Source organism: Pagrus pagrus, assembly GCF_965226575.1.
Source record: "Pagrus pagrus genome assembly, chromosome: 19".
Taxonomy (NCBI): domain Eukaryota; kingdom Metazoa; phylum Chordata; class Actinopteri; order Spariformes; family Sparidae; genus Pagrus; species Pagrus pagrus.
Window position 1 is genome coordinate 9,770,039 of NC_140203.1, and position 6,068 is coordinate 9,776,106.

Sequence of the window (6,068 nt, forward strand, 5' to 3'; positions counted from 1 at the left end):
CAAATAATGTGATAATCTTTCATTTTTCTTTTGATTCACTGAAACAAGCTCAACCTCATGTGTCAATCAATAATATGGATTTAAGCAAGATCAGAAATTAGTATGCTGTATGTCTGAGAAATGACATGAACTGTTTTCAGGTTTAATGCCAAATAAATAAATAATTTCTGCATGAAATTGCAACATAAAAAATCATGTCAACTACCATCGCCTGGGGTTAAACGACACAATAAGACTACTGTGGACACTTAAAGTCTCCTAACAAATAATACTGGCTGGAACCATGATTTGAAGCCTTTGATATAGTTACATAACAAACAGTAAAAACCATAATCCACACAACCCAAACAGAGCAGAAAATGAGACCCAGTCTCCCCAGTTGGAGTCCAAGTCGATGTTCTCACCCCATGCCGTGAGAGCTGCTAATACGTCTAATCTGGTCTACTACTGACTGGCTGGCTTAACCAACTCACACTTGGGTTTAAATATAATTTGGAGTAATCTGTTTTTGAGAGCAGGATAGCAGCATGGTGTCTGTAAGGCTAATCATTCAGTTGACATATTTGCCAGGAGATGATGTGTGTTTAAGCAAATAGCTTAGATGGAGCATCAAACAGATTTTTGCAAGATGACTGCAATCACTTGGAAAAAGCAAAGCGTCAGAAAGTTGAGATTTTGTTTGTACAATATTATATACTCTATGTAGAGAAAATGAAATAAAGACAATCTGTGTACAGTACGTCGACAATACCAGGCAGGCGTGTAGCTCTGCTTCTGAAACACTCCCAGTGGGATATGAAGCCTTGTGGACCGACGGAACAAAACAGCGTCACACCTGCCAGGTAACAGAGACAAGCAGAATCAAGGGGAAAACTCTACTTTTCGAAGCATATTCAACCTCAGGCAGAGATACTAAACCCTCCTCTGCGGGAAGAACTAGGAAAAAACCAGGTTAATTGTGTTTTTAGAGCTAAAATTACAAGCCAACTTTGGAAGAGTCTGTTGTTGTTCCTGCCTCCCATTCACTGAAACAAGCTTCTTGAGTGAGTAAATGTGTTTACTCATACAGTGTGAGCTGAATGACCTGATTCGAGATGAACGGACCAGTAGAAGATCGGCTTCGCATGCCTGCACAGAGGGGGGTCCAAGGGTATGTGTGTATGTGTGTGTACAGTTAAAACAATAGCCCCGTTGTCCCCCTATGCCCCTGTAGTGACCTAATGGGAGAGGACTGGGCATGTGCGGCACTGATGGGACAATAGTCCAACAATGCTATTCTGTCCAGATCCACACACAAATACAGATTCCTGACAAACAAGTGAGGGTGTGTGCTTCAGCTCACGGGCTTCACAGCATGTATGGAGAACAGGTAGAAGTTCTGAGGCCTCAAAAGCTGAACGGCAACAAAAGTGAAAAGAGAGGCAACAAAGGTTATTCTGCAACAGAGCGGTGGCCATTATTGGATGGGGCTGAACTCATGAGATGATAACAAAACAAGTAACTGTGGCAACAAAAGGTCGGTTATAGAAAGACCACAATTGTGACAATAATCCTGCTTGTTTCCAAAAAATACAAGCTATGTAATTTGCTGGAGAACTACTCTGCATTCCTGCACAAAGCTAAAGGCCTTACATCCTCAACCATCCCCTGACATGTCCTCTTACAAAAGGTATGTTTTCCTCAATCACCACCCGCGTGATCTCTCCCACATTTTTCTCTTTTCTCACTCACTCATCCATTCACTTGAGGCACCGTAATGAGCAGCAGTTCCCACTGAAACCGGGCTAGATTTCTGCTAAGCCGGCTGACTCAGGGTGTTCCAGTTTTCTGCAGGCTACTCCCACTCTCTCCACAACAAGCAGCTGTGTTCGCTCCTCCTCCACATTCTACCAAACACTGCATGCCAGCGTATAACCAAGGTGTGCGTCAACAAATCCAAAACACTACGCTTATTTTTGAGGCAAAACTTACACATTGCTCCTCAAATCTTTTATTTCCCCTCGCCGATTGACCTGTGAGGGCAGAGTTCACAGCCCCATTCATTCATCAATTCATCACATCAATGCAGCGCCTCATTTGTGCTGGGACTGCAGATCACTGAGGTGATGACACTGCACTGACTCTGCTCAGATGGTCTCAATGAAGCTGTGTTTCAGGACAAGTTTAAACATCAGCAATAGAAACTTTGCATTACAGTGTCAAGGCTATGATAGCTTTTATATTTTAATGCTAAGTAGCTAACTTTCAGGAGTAAATTGGACTCCTGTGCTGCTGCGATGCAATCAGGCAAGATCCTAAAAAAAAGTCTGGCTAAATGAAGGGAGCACCTATTAATCAACCACCAGCCATTTCACAGCCTTTGATCACAGATTAGATCAGTTTAATGGGAGCAGACCAAACACAAAACGCTACTTTAATTTCACGTGTCACCTGTGTTATGAGGTGATTACGCAGTTCAGTCATCACGCTCACACCGACATGTAATTATAGGGTTTAGATAACGCTTTTCATTCATTTCTATGTGAAGTCCAATATATTGTGCAGTTTAGAGAAAAGTCTATACATGTCATGACAAGGTCAGGAATAAAAGCAATATTTTGACTGAGGATCTAAGAATTTTGAATCTGAATGAGACCCAGAACATTTAATAAGGCTTCATCGTGTCATTGTCACAACATGTATATGTTATATAATATAATAAGTATTAACAGGGTCAATTACTAAGAAACATAGCATGCCAGAGCTTTATTCTGATAATGACTACATGTTTGTTGATGGCACAATCTCACAAATGTAAACATATTATCTAGGCTCCTAGATTAGTTAGAGCTGCTACGACTAGCCGATTAATCAATTAGTTGTCAAGTATGTAATTACTCACAAACTGTTGTGATAATCAATTAATCGTTTTTAGTCATATTTTAAGCAAAAATTTCCCAAATTTTCTGATTTAAGCTCCTCAAATGTGAATATTTTCTGGTTTCTTTAATCCTCTATGACAGTGAACTGATATCCTGTGGTTGTGAACATACTAAGACATTTGAGGACGTCATCTTGGGCTTTAGAAAGCACTGATTTTTCACTACTAATTGTCATTTTGTGGACCAAACACCAAATGATTCATCAAGAAAATGATCGACAAATTATCCCATAATGACAACAATCATTACAGAGAGCCCTTGTCAGTTAATAGCTGTTTAGTTGTGTTACCAGATGGATAAATTGGTTACAGACACCTACGTCCCCTCACATACCCTCAAATACTGTAGGCCCACATTCAAACACTTGCTTGCTTACATTCATATGCTCCACACATTAAACATAACTTTGGCTAAGTATATATATTAAAACAGGGAGATTATTATGAGCCATCTACTGACATTTAATTCATAAATAATATATTATAATTGAATCTACACACGTTTGACTGTACCGTGTAAAAGGTATAAAAGTAAACAAGTGATTTATCAGTCTGGGCAGACTTTAGAGGCCAGGACCTGAGCCAAGTTGAATGATAAACAATGAAAACAGGGTTCAGGATGAGGCGCCAGCTGAGACGCTGGCTGAACCTGACTTGCAACTTCACAGACTGATGAAATTAGCATGTGCCTCGAGTTGAGGCAGGCAAAGAACATGGGAAAGGATCATATACTGTGGCGATTTCCTTTAATCAACAGAGCACAGTTTCCACTCAGCGAGACTGGATTAAATCGGATTAACAATTCATTCATCCATTCTCCACTGAAAGGGCTGTCTGTCTTCAATAAATCACGCAAATTTGGTCTTGAGATTCTGCATTAAAGTGCGTCACATCTTGTCTCATTCACGTCAGGATGGTCGCAGATGTGTGACATGTGGTGGCATGCAAACATTCCTCTAAAGTCCCTGTGATCCAATCAAGTCTCTGAATGGCAGGAATTTGAGGAATGTTACAAGCAAACTGGATTGAAGTAAAGAGAGGTGAAGTCATGCCCCTTCCAGTGGACCAGTGGATAATTTTTCAACTGGAGAAAGTCGCAGGTTGTCATTAAACCAATCAAGCATACGACTGTGAAAGTAGGTAATTAGAAAGACTACACACCCAGCAGTCGCGTGAGTGACATTGTCTTGTTTACCACTTACACAAACACATGACTGAATTCTTGCCAAGTCGGTCCCGTACATAAGCTAGCTCACAGCACTGACTAACTCTCCTTACACACAACTGACCCTGTCAATATGTCCAGATTTAATGTTTTCAGCTCTTTCCATACTCATGCTGTGCTGATGTGACTGCCATGTTTCTTGTTGGTGACGTATATTGAGTGAGACGATGCAGTTCACACAAACTGTGTTTTCTATTTCAGTGCACTGGTGTCATTTTAGACTATTACGTTTATTGTTAAACTGAAAAATATCCTGCACAATAATAATAACTTGATTGTCAAACACGTGTGTATATTGGCCGAACTCCTACAGGATAGTTTTGAAAGTTTGTCAACACACAACTCATGAGTAATTATGTATAATTGTACTCATTTTTAAGGGACAAGGACAAGTTTATTCCTGCACACATTCAACACGATTTAAGTTTGTCCCATCATCTACAATCTTACAAACCTTAAGCACACCAACCACGTAAACAACTGCTTGTATGTGCTTCAGTTTTCATAAGATAGATCCTTTTGTTACATATGAGCTCAAGGTATATCATGTCCCTCTGTTGTGCCACAGGCTACCAGCAGCTGTGATCCACTCTTTGTTGTGGGGGTCAACAGCTGAGACAGGCTGCTGAACTGCAGCAAGCTCAGCTCCTGATATCTCACATTTTGCACGGCTAATCCCGCCATTCATGCTCTGCTAGTGCATCATTACGTTACTGAAACCAGACTGAAAGCAAAGGTGATCATAACAATCCCATCGTGTCCATTCAGTTTTTGTTTTGCATATTTCACATCTCTATAGCCACGCCCATGCTTGTCTGAGAAGCTAGCACTTGTGTGTATCCGTTAGCCAAGTGCTGAATCTTGACAGGAACTTTACGCCAACGTTGTCCAGAAAGAACTGCACCATCACGTCCCTGTCAAAGCGACACAGCCACATCTGGAGGCTCCTCCACACCCCGCTCGCCCGCGGCTCACCCGGTAACAATGGTGACGCAAGATTTGCGGCTAGCCAACCGGCTAACGTTAGCTAGCTCTCAAGTAAGTTACATTAGTAAACAACAGGCCATTCATTACCAATTCAAGCCTCCCACCGTCCACTGAGCTACATCAACAGGTCTGCTAATTGTGCTCAAAAGTATAACCAGGTCAACTCGCAGCGAAGACAGCTAGCAGCAAACCCACAGCGCATCTTATTAAACTGTTATCTGGTAACCACGGTTATAGCTCTCCACCCGACAGACACCTCCACCGGCTTAAAATGAGATAAATCCTCACCCGAAGTGAGATTCTGACTCCTGGGGAACCCGGGATCACCTCCTGGGATCAAATCCGCCGTGTCATGGGTGCGTTTCTCAAAAAGAGAAGCGGGGAAGAGGATTAGCTCTCTAACTGGAAGCTAACTCCGCCGTCCCACACTGAGGAAAAAGGGAATGCAGGAATGTGACGTTCAGTCCGGTCCGCTGGCAGCGGTGACACGTGCACTCAGGACTGAGGCATTGTGGGAAATGTGGTTATTAAGTATTAAAGGAGAAGACAAGCTACCTGGCTGATTAATAACTGGTTTGACGTGCCACAATATTCATTGTTGTCGCCTCCCTTCGGCCTGTAGGGGGGACGGTTTGATTTGAATTAAATAAAATGAAATATAATTAAAACTCACTTCCCCCCCCCTTTTTTAAATAAATAAAAACAGACTTAACCAGCATCTATCACAGCTAGGAAGGGGAAAAAAATGTTTTAATCTAGATTGTGATGTTAAATAATACAAATAAAAATCACAGATTGACTGGAGTCCAGTGACACACACGTCTAAATTTGAAGTTGATCCAAACATCTAACCACTGTAGAGATAATAAAAAAAAAAAAATGAAATAGTATCGCCACAAATGCAATAGTTTTCAGGTTTTTATCTGCAAAACATAC

The 6,068-nt window shown here is 41.4% G+C and overlaps 1 protein-coding gene across 2 annotated transcripts in view; it reads right to left on the minus strand.

The window, feature by feature from the left end:
• ctif (CBP80/20-dependent translation initiation factor) overlaps positions 1–5,598 on the minus strand; it is a 54,276-nt gene extending 48,678 nt beyond the window's left edge. For both annotated transcript variants that reach the window (XM_084383425.1, XM_084383424.1), the window contains exon 1: positions 5,421–5,598. The gene's annotated coding sequence lies outside the window, so the exon portion shown is untranslated. The remainder of the gene's footprint in view (positions 1–5,420) is intronic.
• Between the last annotated feature and the right edge of the window lie 470 nt (positions 5,599–6,068).